The 14,253-nt window shown below is 39.8% G+C and overlaps 1 protein-coding gene across 6 annotated transcripts in view; it reads left to right on the top strand.

Moving 5' to 3' along the window:
• The window catches only part of CDH12 (cadherin 12), a 1,439,064-nt gene that overhangs the window by 940,721 nt on the left and 484,090 nt on the right, over nt 1-14,253 (top strand). For all 6 annotated transcript variants that reach the window (XM_077492034.1, XM_077492035.1, XM_077492033.1 and 3 more), the window contains one exon: nt 11,431-11,693. The gene's annotated coding sequence lies outside the window, so the exon portion shown is untranslated. The remainder of the gene's footprint in view (nt 1-11,430; nt 11,694-14,253) is intronic.

The following is a 14,253-nucleotide window of genomic DNA, read 5'->3' as shown; positions in this document are numbered from 1 at the left end:
TCTTCTCTGGAATATTCAGGCCCTGTACGTTATGAGAGATCACCATAGGGTTACGACCCAGTGTTGAGTACGCCATGGCACTGGAATCTGTACCCTCATATAAGTAATACCTGTATATAAAGGCAATACAAAATGTAATTAACAGTAGGAAGACGTTGATGTTCATTACCTGAACCATAAGACACTACCTTCAGCCACTGGAATTTAAAAACTAGCCCTACGCAGATAGAGATAGAGTAGGAGGAGAAGGAAGAAAAAGAAAAAAAAGGGAAGCTGTAGGGTGAAGTAAGAAAAGACAAGACAAGATAAGACAAGATATCAGTGTACAACCTATACAGTAAATATACTGCGCAAAGGTTTCAAGTCGTGGGACCGACAGAATTCAAACAATTCCGTCTGCCCCACTTGTAGAAAGCTAAGGGAGGCGGGCGGCAGAACCAGCCGTCGAACTGCACACCTGTCAGGCCGGCGTCACCAAATACTAAAAGAGTATGAAAAAATAAAAACAAATTAAAACACCTGGCATGAGAGGGTGGAGAACCTCGGCCTTAAATTACTCATTTGGAAATGTGCTTAAAGTAGCTCTCCCGCACCATTGCCCATTAACAGCTGGGTGGCCGAACATTATCAAACAATCTCTGATGTAGCAGGATGACAAACATGGAACTAAAAGAACCGAACATGGGCCCCCCGTAAAGAGGGCTGCTGTTTGAAGACCAATCTTCACACCACACCATGGCGCCCATCATCCACTATCAAAAAATAAAAAATAAAAACCCAGTTAACACTCGTGGATCCCACCCCTCATACGTGGTCTTACTCTTGTCCAGTGAGTACATGCTGAAAAGATCTTTGCCCAAAGTTCGCCCAGTCCAGGTCTCCCACCATGTTGCTGTTGTAAGGAAAACTGGATAAGGAGCCGTGTGCATGCCAGGCAGGTTCAAAGGGTAGTAGCTGTGGGAAGGAGGGAAGAGCGGGTTTGGGATGGGTGGGTATGGAGCTTGGTAAACATTGCGTACGAGGCCAAGGTAAACTCAGGTGGATTCAGTATGCATCATCACGCACTCTGGAGGTGTGAGCTCTGCCGTTATTCGGAGTGCCCGCTGCAGCACCCCCATGATGATTGGGCCTAGCCTTTTTAGGTAGTCTTTTCTCCGGGGAGGACAAAGGTGAGTCCGGGGGGCTCCTTTCAGGGGGGGTATGCGGAACTCCTGGTACCATTCTGGGAGGTCAACCTGACCTAGGTGTAAGGCATGACAAAACTCGGGCAAGTCCTCTGGAGAGCGCAAGGTGTACTGTCTGCCATTATGGGTCACCAGCAGGGCGAACGGGAAGCGCCAGGTATACCTCATTTCCTTAGCGCGGAGTTTGTCCAGCAAGGGGCGCAACGCCCTCCGGTTTTTTAGGGTGATTTGCGAGAGATCCTGGAATAACATTATGGTTTCCCCATTGAATACAATCTGATCGTTCCTGCGTGCCTTCTGCATAATCTCCTCCTTCAGGGTAAAGCTTTGCAGGCAGCAAATAACATCACGAGGGGGCATGTTATCTGGTCCCCTGGCCCGAAGAGCGCGGTGTGCTCTGACAAATTCTATGTCAGTGTCCTCCGGTCTTTCTAACAGGCTGTTAAACACCCTCCTCAGTGCAGGTACAATCTGGTCAGTCTCCACTGTTTCAGGGACCCCCTCACTCTGATGTTGCACCTTCTGCCCCTGTTGTCGAGATCCTCGAGGTGTCTATTCATATCAATAAAGTGATTAGAGTGTGTGAGAGTAGCCTTATCCAGACGGTGGATGGCCTTCTCCCTCATTTTCCCTGCCGCCTCAGCCGCCACCATGCGATCATTCAAAACCACCAGGCTAGATTTTAGGTCTGTGATGGCCGCGGAGAAAGAAGATTTTATGTCCGCCGCTATAATGGCCATGTCAGCATAGGTTAGTGGGAGGTTGGGGTGTGCAGGTCCCCTACCGTTATCCTCAGGCGCCGACTGTGAGTCTTCACTGAAATCCTCCGACGCACGCGGCGGCGCCATCTTGGGGCCTGTAGCCTCCGGCTGCGTCCTGGGTTGACTGCGGAAGATTTCCGAGATATTCCGGCCCCGAAATGCCTCAGATGTCCGACGGGATCTAGTGCGCAGTGTTCAGCCACCAAGTTTGCTCATGATCCGGGTGGAAGTGTGCGGGAGGCAGCTAAACAGCCGAGGTCTCTCCGGAGCTCTGCACTCAAGCTGCCATGTCCGCCGTGCGCCAAGCCACGCCCCCACTAGATTAATTTATAGCGTGACTTAAGTCCCAACGTAAAGGCATGGGCAATTTTGCTCTTCAAAGTTTAGCCATTGATAATGACTTTTACTAAAGAGTAGACCTAGTACAGACTGAATGAAGCCTGAAGATCCTATTGATTTTCTTAAAATATGTGTAGCACTTACCCCCAAAGGAGCTGCTGATAATTTATTGGGCCTGTACTCTGCTATTTCCATCCGCAATGATTTGGCTTGACCCTCTTGACACAGCTGTGTAACAGTGTTGGTGCAAAACCCAATAATAAAAGACAGTTGAATAATCACAGATTATATTCACTTTCCCTGTGTTGTCACCTGGGTACACACTACTACACCTGTTTGGAGAATGAACAAGCCTCACATCAGATTGTATTAAACCAAAAGATAAGTTTACTAGAACAGGTTCAAACATCAAACTCAAGGACTGTTATTGGTATACAATACTAAAGCAAATAGTTGTGAATGGCTACCTGTATCACTCCTGCAGGTGTGTCTCCAAGTGGGACCAATGCTCAGGCAACAACCTCAGCACTGTGCACCTTCCCACTTCCAGTACACCATGCAGACACCATGAGATCTATAATGTGCTACACAGTATTTGAACAGAATGATAAAACAGCATAATTACTCAATCATCCCCCTATAATTTCTAGCAGGTAAAAGCAACACTGTATGGTCTTACAGTGAGCAATATAGTCTCTTGTCTTCTTTTCTTCGGCTAGCCATTTATACTGCAGTACTTATAATCTGCTGGAGTTCCAACCAGTAAAGCAGTTTAGGATAATAGAAAGTAACTTCAATTGTGCAAAGTATTTGTGAACACCTTCCCTGGGAATATACTCCCAGTGACAGTTCTTGGTAATAAAATAGGGCTTGAGGCCTATGTACGTGTAACTCTATTGAACTGAACTGTTCCGTGGGACTACCAGTCCCAGCAACACTATTCGATCAGTCTAAGTATATGAAGTGTGGTACAAAACTTCTGGGCAACAGCCCTCTCACCACACCAGGGCTGGATGGGTGGATGCCTCCGCTCCACAAGATCTCTGTCTACTTGCTGCGGCCATGCCATCACACTGTTCTGTTTCACAAGATCACTGGGAGTTCTCAGTTTACCTCCATCAGGTGTCTCTGGATCCTTCCCAAACTGACCACGCCACTGCTCCAGCAGGTTGTAGTGTAGACTGTCTCCAGTGGCTTCAAATGTTGCTCCACACCGAGCAGGCTGCAGTGCTCTTCGGACGCATACCCACAGATCCCTGTGGGAAGGCAACGCATCCCAGCAAGAAGAGAAAGAAGATGGCTGCACGGGGCCTTTTATTACCTGCCCAGCATGCAGTTCAGCCACTCAGTGTTCATGGGTAATTGAGTGGGCATTCTGGGTAGGTGAGTCCTTTTGCAAGAAAAAAACAATTAAGTCACTTCCTGTTAGGCTTTCCCTATGCTCTTGAAATGGAAAATAAACAAAGTCTCTTTTATGTTTATACCACAAGAGGGAGCCAAATACCAATTTATAGCATTGTCCATTGTTCAGCATTACATAGCATTAGAAGACAAAAATACCAGCACTACATATGTTTTTTTTTTTTTTTTTTTAATGGTGAATGAGGGGTAATGAATTTATTTTTTTAGAATTATGTGGATGAGGTATCCAAATTAACCTTTTACCAGTTCACAGAGAACAGATACATTTTACAAAAAACAACTTATCTGAGGTCACTGGAGGTGGGTTGACCATAAATGCCAGGATGAGATTGGAGAAAGGTGGGGTGCTTTATAAGCTCATATCAAAGTGAAGAAAGTGTGTTCTTGGCTTTCCAGCTATAGGAATATAACATATAACATTTTATGTGTGGTTTGCAGGTTTATATCTGCTGTGAGCAATAAATAATAATAAATTGGTGGGTAGCTCACACTGTGGGGGTTGTGTGGGCAAATAAGCTTGAAAAACAGGTAATTGATTATTCTTTCACATCTAATTATGACCATGTGTGATAAATGTGATATTCCTGGAAAATACAACTTGGTACCCTTCTGGTACAGTATATAATTGCTATACTTCATCAGAACAGAGAGAAAATTATACAAAATGCAAAAACTCTAAATTAAACTATCTTTTTCCTATTATTTCCATTTTATCACTTAAATGTATTATTGTTGATATATTCTACACATTGGTTCAAATAGAATATTGAAAAAATGTGCTTACGTTTATGACTTGTTGTGTTATGTTTTCTTCTGTTATATTTTAAACTTGCATTCTCCTGTATATCTTTGATAATGAAAAAAAAACAATAAAATCTTGGATATTTTAGATTATAAAAAAAAAATAGACACCTAGACTCACATAATTTATAGAGTGAGCTTGCTTGGCTTTATGTATTTTCTCTACTGTAACATTTGGTAGTTTGCTGCAGTATCATAAATTTGCAGCAGTGTTAACATTTGGTTTCCAAATAATTTGCAAACTGCACACAGGAGCACACAGTTTCCATTGTCGCCAGTTTTAAAAAATGTGGCACTGCCTGCAGATATTTATTTGAATTATTTTCACTTCACTATCAGTTTTTTTAATAATGATCTTTTAATAAGCTAGCAAAACATAAATTAGAGCCTTACAGCGCTTAATGTGAGATATTTAATTCTAAAATCGCATTATCACTTGAGGTAGAGTTGTAAATTGACTCTTAGCTTGAAGCTTAATGCAAGAGGGAATTTCTTGCGGTTACAAATCAGAAAAATCACATGCAGCAAATAAGCCATATGTTTCAACATATATTGCAAATGTGCAGCCACTGAGGAAATCCTATTCTTCCCTATTGTGCCAGTTTGCACTTATTATAAATTTTATAGCATTACCAATAATACAATAATAGCAATATTCACTGCCATTAAACTATTCTACATCAAGATTTCAGAAATATTATAGTGATATTTTATGGCAATAAGATGCAGCACCAACAATGAAGGTGTGTAAGACATATATATATATATATATATATATATATATATATATATATATGATTGCACATTGAATCTCTAGAACATTTTGTAAAAACAACTGGGAACAGGTGCTGGTAATCACATATCAATGAACAATTTTCATATACACACCACGCACACACTCACACACACACACACCCCTACAGGGCTAATTGACCTTCTAATTACTCAGCCTTTGCACCCTATGAATTTGTTCTATGCATGGAACAGTAATATCTCAGAGTGATGATAGATGATGATAGAATATTTCAACATCAGGTCCAAAGGACCAAACAGTGCCCAAGGTCAGGAGCATGCAATAGATGTGACAGCAATCTAAACATTTCTCAAGTCCAAAAAACTCATTATAATAATGTTCCCCCTGAACTAAACCTTTCATTTTCCCTGTAATGCAAAATAAAATAAAAAGTAACCAGCTTTGGGATCCAATGAAAATAGTTTGATGTTGCCTTTTAATTTTAATGGTGGAGCAAATTCAAAGAAAAACCTGACAGTAGACTTTATATAGAAGTTTAAGTCTAAGAAAAGTTTTCTAGCAAAAAACAAAAAACTGCTTATGAGCAACCGTTTTCAGCTATTTCTACAGTCTGTAGTTTGAAAAAAGAAAACAGGGATTCTGACAGATTGCCATGGGCATAAATATATTTTCCTTACATGAAACCCAAAGTGAGTGAAGCGTTAACCAGCTCACATGTCAATGGACATTTCATTGCTGTTCAGAGATGAGGGAAAGCCGGATACAGAACTTTAATCTCATACATAGTGCAAAGGTTGTAGTGCTGACAACATCACTATTTTCTCTTTCTTTCTATATGACAGAGATGTTATGTTTGACAGTTCATATCGACATCCTGAGTGTGCGCAGCACATACACAACAGCACTTTCTTTCCGCTGATCTGCGGAGTCATTGTAATTCTGTACCCATGGCATCCAAACTCTGACCTTGGATCATGTTTACTAGAACAAGATTACCCATTTTTACTTGGAATTAACCTTTGTATGGTTACTTCAGCACAGCACGTTGTATCAAGCAACGAGGTTCAAGAATCACCACACGTCTTTCAGTTAATAAAAGCATAGTTAGAAGAAAAGGGTACATTCTTTACTTTGCATATACTGTTCAAGAAGTGCTAAAACCCACTTTATTTAGGTTTTTCTGTGCTATTTAATTTTCAATAGTTTCTCTTTGCATCTATTCAAGTGCCTAAACTGACATGCTGATCTGATTTTGTATTCTTGCTGTGTGCTCTTTAGATTGACTACAAAGCTGCTAAGCTTCTTTCTGTGGCTGCTTGAGCTGAAAGCTAAGTCACTGATTAGTTCTATTTACTATTATACCTGCATGTTAGTTCAAGGGCACACAACTCACACAGGAAGCAAAACAACCCCTGAGAGCATTTCTGGCCAGTACATCATGGCTAAATATTATAAAAATGCCTCTAGTTGTACCATATACATAATAATAATATAGATCTAAACATAAGTGTCAAGCATTTAATCAAGCGATACATAGGCAAATTATACCTGTGGTTCCCACCATGAGGTATATTTAGCCCCAGGGGTTCTTCTATTAGATGCAAAAGATACTCCAACTTGGTGAAGTAAGTTTAGTATAAAGGTTTGAAAGCTTATTGAATATTAAATAGAACACACAACAAAATGGATTTGCTGTTTACTTATTTCAGAAACATAAGAGATCATTTGGAATTCACTGGTATGTATTTTTAGGCTGTGGACAATAAACGTACCTACTTGAAATGGTTCTTAAGATAAACTGACACACATTAGGGTACTTGATAAATATTTGTTATAATTAAATAAATTTGTTAAAATTAATAAATATTTGCTTTTGAAGAAGAGTTCCAGGCATAGTATATTTTTACATAGTTACTCTAGCCTAGCTTGGACCAATACAACTATGTACATATTGTACCGGGTCAATGCCCCTGGAATCTTGAAATTACTGAATTAGACACCATTACACCAGTGATCTTAAGTTCCTTCAGGGTTCCAGGATGAGCATCTGGCCTTGTGAACACAGGAGGTTGGTCATTCAGCATGGGTATCATTCCAAGAATGCTTTGCATTTTATGAATGCATGCAAAACATTTTCTGATTGGATGAGATAGAGAGACAGTAACATCATGCTCTCCACCTTGTATAACCAATGTAACATGCCTAAAATACATCTTTAACCACTTCAATGCCGGACACTTTTGCTCCTTCCTGCCCAGGCCAATTTACAGCGTGTAGTGCTGTCACACTTTCAGTAACAATTGCGTGGTCATGCAACACTGTACCTATATGTACCTATTTTTGCTAGAATTTTGCTGACATTTAAAAAAAGAAAAAAGGTTTTTCTTAATCTCTGTTATTAGCTTTTTGCAAATAAATAATCTTTCTTCATACATTTAGGCCAAAATGTATACTGTTGCAATTCTTTGGTGAAAATAATCCAAAGCCTTGCATATTATTTAGTCTTTAGGAAAGTTATAGAGTTCACAAACTATTGTATATATACAGTATATGAAAATCAATCAGTCCTGATGTACTTATGGAAACATTGCTTGAGAGTGAGACTTGAAAATGGCAGGACAATACAAATATCTTCCCAATGACCCCTTTTTGGAAAGTAGACAGTCCAAGGTATTTAGTAAGAGGCATGGGAAGTTTTTTAAAGTAAATTTTTTTGTCTCAATTTTATGGAAAATTAAGAAATACATTTTTTTTTTCAGAATTTCAAAACTTTTTTTACACTGTCACCAGCGTAATACAACATCATCATATATATTGTTGGTCAGTGATCAGGAACACTGCTGACAATATGTATGCATGTATATATATATATATATATATATATATATATATATATATATATATATATATATATATATTGGGGAAGTAGCTCGTGGGGATCACCTTTTCTGAATGACAGTCAGCAAATGGGCACTTTCTTAAAAATCTTGTGGATGCCAGGTCTATTTGCAGGAGGTTTGCAAAATAAAAACAAACAAACAGTAAATTAAATCCTTGGCATCCGGCGCTAACTAAACAAATAGTCTCCTCTCTATACAGTGCGGAGTTGCTCCCCGTCACCCACAAAAACATGCAGAAAAGGAAACCTTTTAGTCCAACACCCAGAGCTCCTCTCACTCAAGTTCCTTCCTGAGTCTCAAAAGGAGAGCCCTGCTGTGCTCTCTTCCTCGTAATTTAAAGTCCACCTGAGTGTGGACCAGAACATCTGGACCGGAACCTAGCCTGCCATAGAGGCTAAAAAAACCCAGGCCGGACTCCGGTTCAGTCCCTCAAAATATATATATATTGCTGTGAAAAAGTATTTGCCCTCTTTCTGATTTTTTTTTTCTGCATATTTCTCACACTTAAATGATTCAGATCATCAAGCAAATTTTAATATTACACAAAGATAACCCGAGTAAATCCAAGATGCAGTTTAAAATTATAATTTCATTTATTAGGGGAAAAAAGCTGTTCAAACCTGCCTGGCCCTGTGAAAAAGTAATTGTCCCCTCCCATGCTGAATTATGAATGAATTGTGATTAACCACAATTTTTTGGAAAGCTAAATTGCACTTGCCACACCCAGGCCTGATTACTGCCAGACCTGTTGTATCAAGAAATCACATAAATAGAAACTGTCTGATAAAGTCATGCATGGTACCTAATACTCATTCACATAGGGTGGGGGGCCAGTATCTGGGGGCCCCCTTATTAAAAGGGGCTCCCAGATTCCGATAAGTCCCCTGCCCACAGGCCCTGACAACCAACAGCCAGGGTTGTCGGGAAGAGGCCCTTGTCCTCATCAACATGGGGACAAGGTGCTTTGGGGTGGGGGGGCCGCAGGGCCCCCCCCTTCCCCACAGCACCCCTCCATGTTGAGGGCAAGCAGCCTGGTACGGCTCAGGGGGGGTCGGGTCGCTCACTCGTCCCCACCCCCTTTCCTGACCGGCCAGCCCACGTGCTCTGATAAGGGTCTGATATGGACTTTGGGGGGGCGTTTTTTCAGCGTAGGGCTTCCCCTTTAAGTCCATACCAGGTGACGGGGCTAGCGAGGTGTCAATCTCGCCAATGGAGGCGGCGACATTGACTTGCTAGTCCCGTCTACCTGGAGCTGCGTTCAAAATGAACTGACTTTTCTCTGTGTGTGGGCAAGTCCGTTAATTTCAAAAGTCTGGTGGACTCCCTCCCTAGTCCGCCGGAAAAGCCCGGTCGGTTGTGGGCAGGTCCACCCATTCGGAAGGTTCGGAAGACCTCCTCTGCAAAGTCTGGCGGTTTGTACACCGAACTAAGTCCACCGGATAGTCCGATCGTGTGTACGTGGTATTATCTATAGTTTGTTTTGCGGCTGCTAGGAGCTATAAGAGGAGGCAAAATGGACTCTGAGTAATCCCGTTGTGAATTTTACAGTTATAAGCGATAATTTTTTCTGAATGGAAACTATTCATTCAGTGTTTACTATTGTGATTAGCTGTGATTTCCCACAGTGAATCACATGGTACAGACGGGCTGTGATTGGCCCTGTCTATACAATTATAGAGTTCATCACAATAGTACACAGTGAAAGGCATGAATCAAAGCCTTTCATTGTGTGCAATTGTCAAGTGATCTGCTGTCAAGTGATTTGTCATTGACTGTGTTCCGTGGACACAGGGGGTGACAGATCGTGCAAGAGTATGGCCCGTGGGGCACGCGCAAGGCGCAATCTCTGAAGGACATAACATGATGTCCTGCTAAAATAACAGGGCTCCCGCTCAGCCATCTTGTTACAATACGCCGGGTGGGAGGGGGTTAAAATAGTTGAGACACCAAATACTGCTAAATAAGTAAATGATTCCAGATCTGCAAGAACATATCAAGCAGAGATATATCTAAGCCCTTGTACACACGGTCGAGATTCCGACAGAATGTGTCCGATCGGACCGTTTTGTCGGATATTCCGACTGTGTGTGGTCTACATTGGACTGTTTCCGTCGGAGTATCCGATGGACCAAGTTTTCCAACTTGTTGGTAACATTTTCCGACAAAATGCTCCAATCGGACATACTCCGATCATGTGTAGAGAATTCCGATCGGACAAAGTGCCACGCATGCTCAGATCAAATTCCTACACCAAAGCTATTGGCTACTAGCATGAACGTAGTCCCGTCGTAACAAAATAACGCCATTGTGTCGGATTTTCCGACAACTTTGTCCAACCGTGTGTATGCAACAGTTTCGGACAAAATCCATCGGATTTGGTTGTCGGAATCTGCGACCATGTATACAAGGGCTTAGATAGCAAAATGGACAAAAAAAAACTAAAATGTGTATTGCTTACTGTGTACATGTACATCTAAGGTTCTATTATTGACCCTAATGCTGTATAGCTACAGTAAATTGAAGTGTGATACCATTTACTGTTATCTCTTTGTATCATAACATTGCCTCCTGAAACATTCAAGGACTACAGATGTGCAGCCTTTTTCTCACTTCTTTCTTATTTTCCGTAAATTTTATAGGTTGAAAATGTCACTATATATATATATATATATATATATATATATATATATATATATATATATATATATATATATATATTTATTTATTTATTTATTTATATATATATATATATATATATATATATATATATATATATATATATATATATATATATATATATATATATATATATATATATTTTTATATATTTAGTACCCCTCCACATTTTTGTGGTTTTTCGCACTCTTGTTTTTTGGCATGTTCATGCATGTTTCATTGGTCCATATATTTTTTATTGGGCTATCAACAAGCCATGACTCATATTTTTTGTATACTGTAATACAGAAGTCACTTTTTTACAACGTTTACACAATCGCTTAAAAAAAAAAAGCTGATATTTGTATACTGATGTGACATCACTACTTTTCACAAATTCGATATTTTCATTCAGTTGTGACATCATTGCTCTGCAAATAAAATGTACATTTATGCAGAAATGAAATAACTATCACATTCACTAGAAATTAGAACTTATTGGACATTAGTGATATTTTATTGTATATATTGCATGTTTATGTAACTATTGTTGACAAGCAACCATATTGGCATGATTTTAATGATCTGTTACATTTGTTTCTTGCCATTTACAGGGCATATACATTTCTCTCTGTTTTCAAAGGAGCCAGAAAAGCAGTTCTGGAAAATGATGTCTTTCGTCTTGAAATCTCGAAGTGTCAGATAAATATAGAGCTGTGAGATTCAGTATCTGATGAGGAATATATGAAACTATAAACGCTTCCAGGGACGGACCTGGGTCTCATTGGAACTGTCAGCTATGATGGGCTTCTCGGAATCTTTGTGTTAGTAGATCATCCGTTCTCTATTTGGAAAGGAACTCTCTAAAACAGAAAAGGTGAGAACTGTAGAATATTACTTTTCTAAGCAAAAATGACAACTTAGTATGGCCAGAAGCTCTTTTATCAAGTTTAAAATACACACTTAAGATGCATATGGCCATATTTCAGTGGCATAGCTGACTTTGCACATTTCAAGGCAAATAATTACATTTATCTTCATGTTTCAAAGTATGCAGTAAATTGATGCCATTAAGTAAGATGAAGAATGCCTCTCTATCACTGTGAATATAGAATGTATTTTTTTATCTGCACTAAACTATCCACAGCTGCCAAAGGCAGAACTCCCAATGAACTGTTTTGAATTTTAGATAGGAACCAAACAAATCATTTTGGATTGGGTCAGAACCTCTACCAGGTTCTTATTGCTAATGAATAAAGTCCACCGTATTCACTCTACTGCCTTTGATGAAACAGTGGATAAAACTGTTCCTCAGCTGATGCCTGTCCCCAGTGCACTAAATTTAAAGCAAAAGTTGTTTATTTATCCCTCCAATGCAATATAACCCATGTACAACAGCAAACATGTGCATTGCTGCACATGCTGCACATAACAATAAAAATTAGACAATAGTCCCAACCCATCTAAATCTTCTCTACTGAAGCCCTTTTATCACTAGGTGCTGCTTGGCTTCATTGTAGACTCCAAGAGGCACAATTTCCTTTGATGTCACTGCAGATAAGGTTAAACATCAATTTTTCCTTCCTTACTTAGCATTTGATGTAATGCAGCAAGCTGTAATGTCAAGCTTATCTTACACTAGTAAATTCATTGTATCTGTTTATGCCACAGCAGAAATAGAGGTCAGATTTTGTGTATTAGCAGTTTGTTTTTAAGAGAGATTAGTTAGTAATTTACAGCCACTTTGAAAGTATTTTGCTTTTTAATTTCTGTTTTTTTAGTCAGTATTTTCACAAAGGCTTCAGGAGCCTCTTAAAGGCACTGTCACATAAATTACTGCGATGTGAAAAGTAGCCAATGAACTTAGTTTACTACTTTTTATCCAGTCCAGGCACACTTTAACTTTATATTTTATTAGATACAAAATATATTTATTTTTTTTCTTTCAATTTTTTTATTGAAGTTTTCAGTATAACAAGGAGAATACAATGCAATACAGCATTGAGATGTTACAATAGAAACACAGTTTGGATGTATATAACTTGAATATATTACAACATGAGAAGATCTGTAATCCTTGAATTATATAACTGACATGGAAACCCAAATCAAAATACATTTGCATAGATAAAGTCATCAGGAACAATGGGAAGAAGTCTTCCCTAAATGGATAGAACCTTGCGAGCTGGCAAATCTGTAAACCACTGTGAAATAAAACGAAAAACGAGAAATCTAAAAACAGCTGCTTGCACTTCCCACACTTTCCCACAATGTGAAAAAAACTGTAATATATATATATATATATATATATATATATACATATACAGTGGTGTGAAAAAGTGTTTGCCCCCTTCCTCATTTCCTGTTCCTTTGCATGTTTGTCACACTTAAGTGTTTCGGAACATCAAACCAATTTAAACAATAGTCAAGGACAACACAAGTAAACACAAAATGCAATTTGTAAATGAAGGTGTTTATTATGAGGTGAAAAAAAATCCAAACCATCATGGCCCTGTGTGAAAAAGTGATTGCCCCCCTTGTTAAAACATACTATAACTGGTTGTCCACACCTGAGTTCAATTTCTCTAGCCACACCCAGGCCTGATTATTGCCACACCCGTTCACAATCAAGGCATCACTTAAATAGGAGCTGCTTGACACAGTAAGGTCCACCAGAAGATCCTTAAAAGCTACACATCATGCAGAGACCCAAAGAAATTCAGGAACAATTGAGAAAGAAAGTAATTGAGATCTATCAGTCTGGAAAGGGTTATAAAGCCATTTCCAAAGCTTTGGGAATCCAGCGAACCACAGTGAGAGCCATTATCCACAAATGGCGAAGACATGGAACAGTGGTGAACCTTCCCAGGAGTGGCCGGCCGCCCAAAATTACCCCAAGAGCGCAGCGACGACTCATTCAAGAGGTCACAAAAGACCCCACAACAACGTCCAAGGAACTGCAGGCCTCACTTGCCTCAGTTAAGGTCAGCGTTCATGCCTCCACCATCAGGAAAAGACTGGGCAAAAATGGCCTGCATGGCAGAGTTCCAAGGAGAAAACCACTGCTGAGCAAAAAGAACATCAAAGCTCGTCTCAATTTCTCCACAACACATCTTGATGATCCCCAAGACTTTTGGGACAACATTCTGTGGACCGATGAGACAAAAGTGGAACTCTTTGGAAGGTGTGTGTCCAAGTATATCTGGCGTAGAAGGAACACTGCATTTCATAAAAAGAACATTATACCAACAGTAAAATATGGTGGTGGTAGTGTGATGGTCTGGGGCTGTTTTGCTGCTTCAGGACCTGGAAGACTTTCCGTGATAAAAGGAACTATGAATTCTGCTGTCTACCAAGAGATCCTGAAGGAGAATGTCCGACCATCTGTTCGTGTACTCAAGCTGAAACGAACTTGGGTTCTGCAGCAGGACAATGAT

This window comes from Lithobates pipiens, unplaced genomic scaffold (genome assembly GCF_037356315.1).
Source record: "Lithobates pipiens isolate NorthernLeopardFrog02 unplaced genomic scaffold, aLitPip1_a1.2 Scaffold_19, whole genome shotgun sequence".
NCBI lineage: Eukaryota > Metazoa > Chordata > Amphibia > Anura > Ranidae > Lithobates > Lithobates pipiens.
The sequence above is the reverse complement of the archived record's forward strand: the minus strand, read 5'-3'. Positions and strand labels throughout refer to the sequence as shown.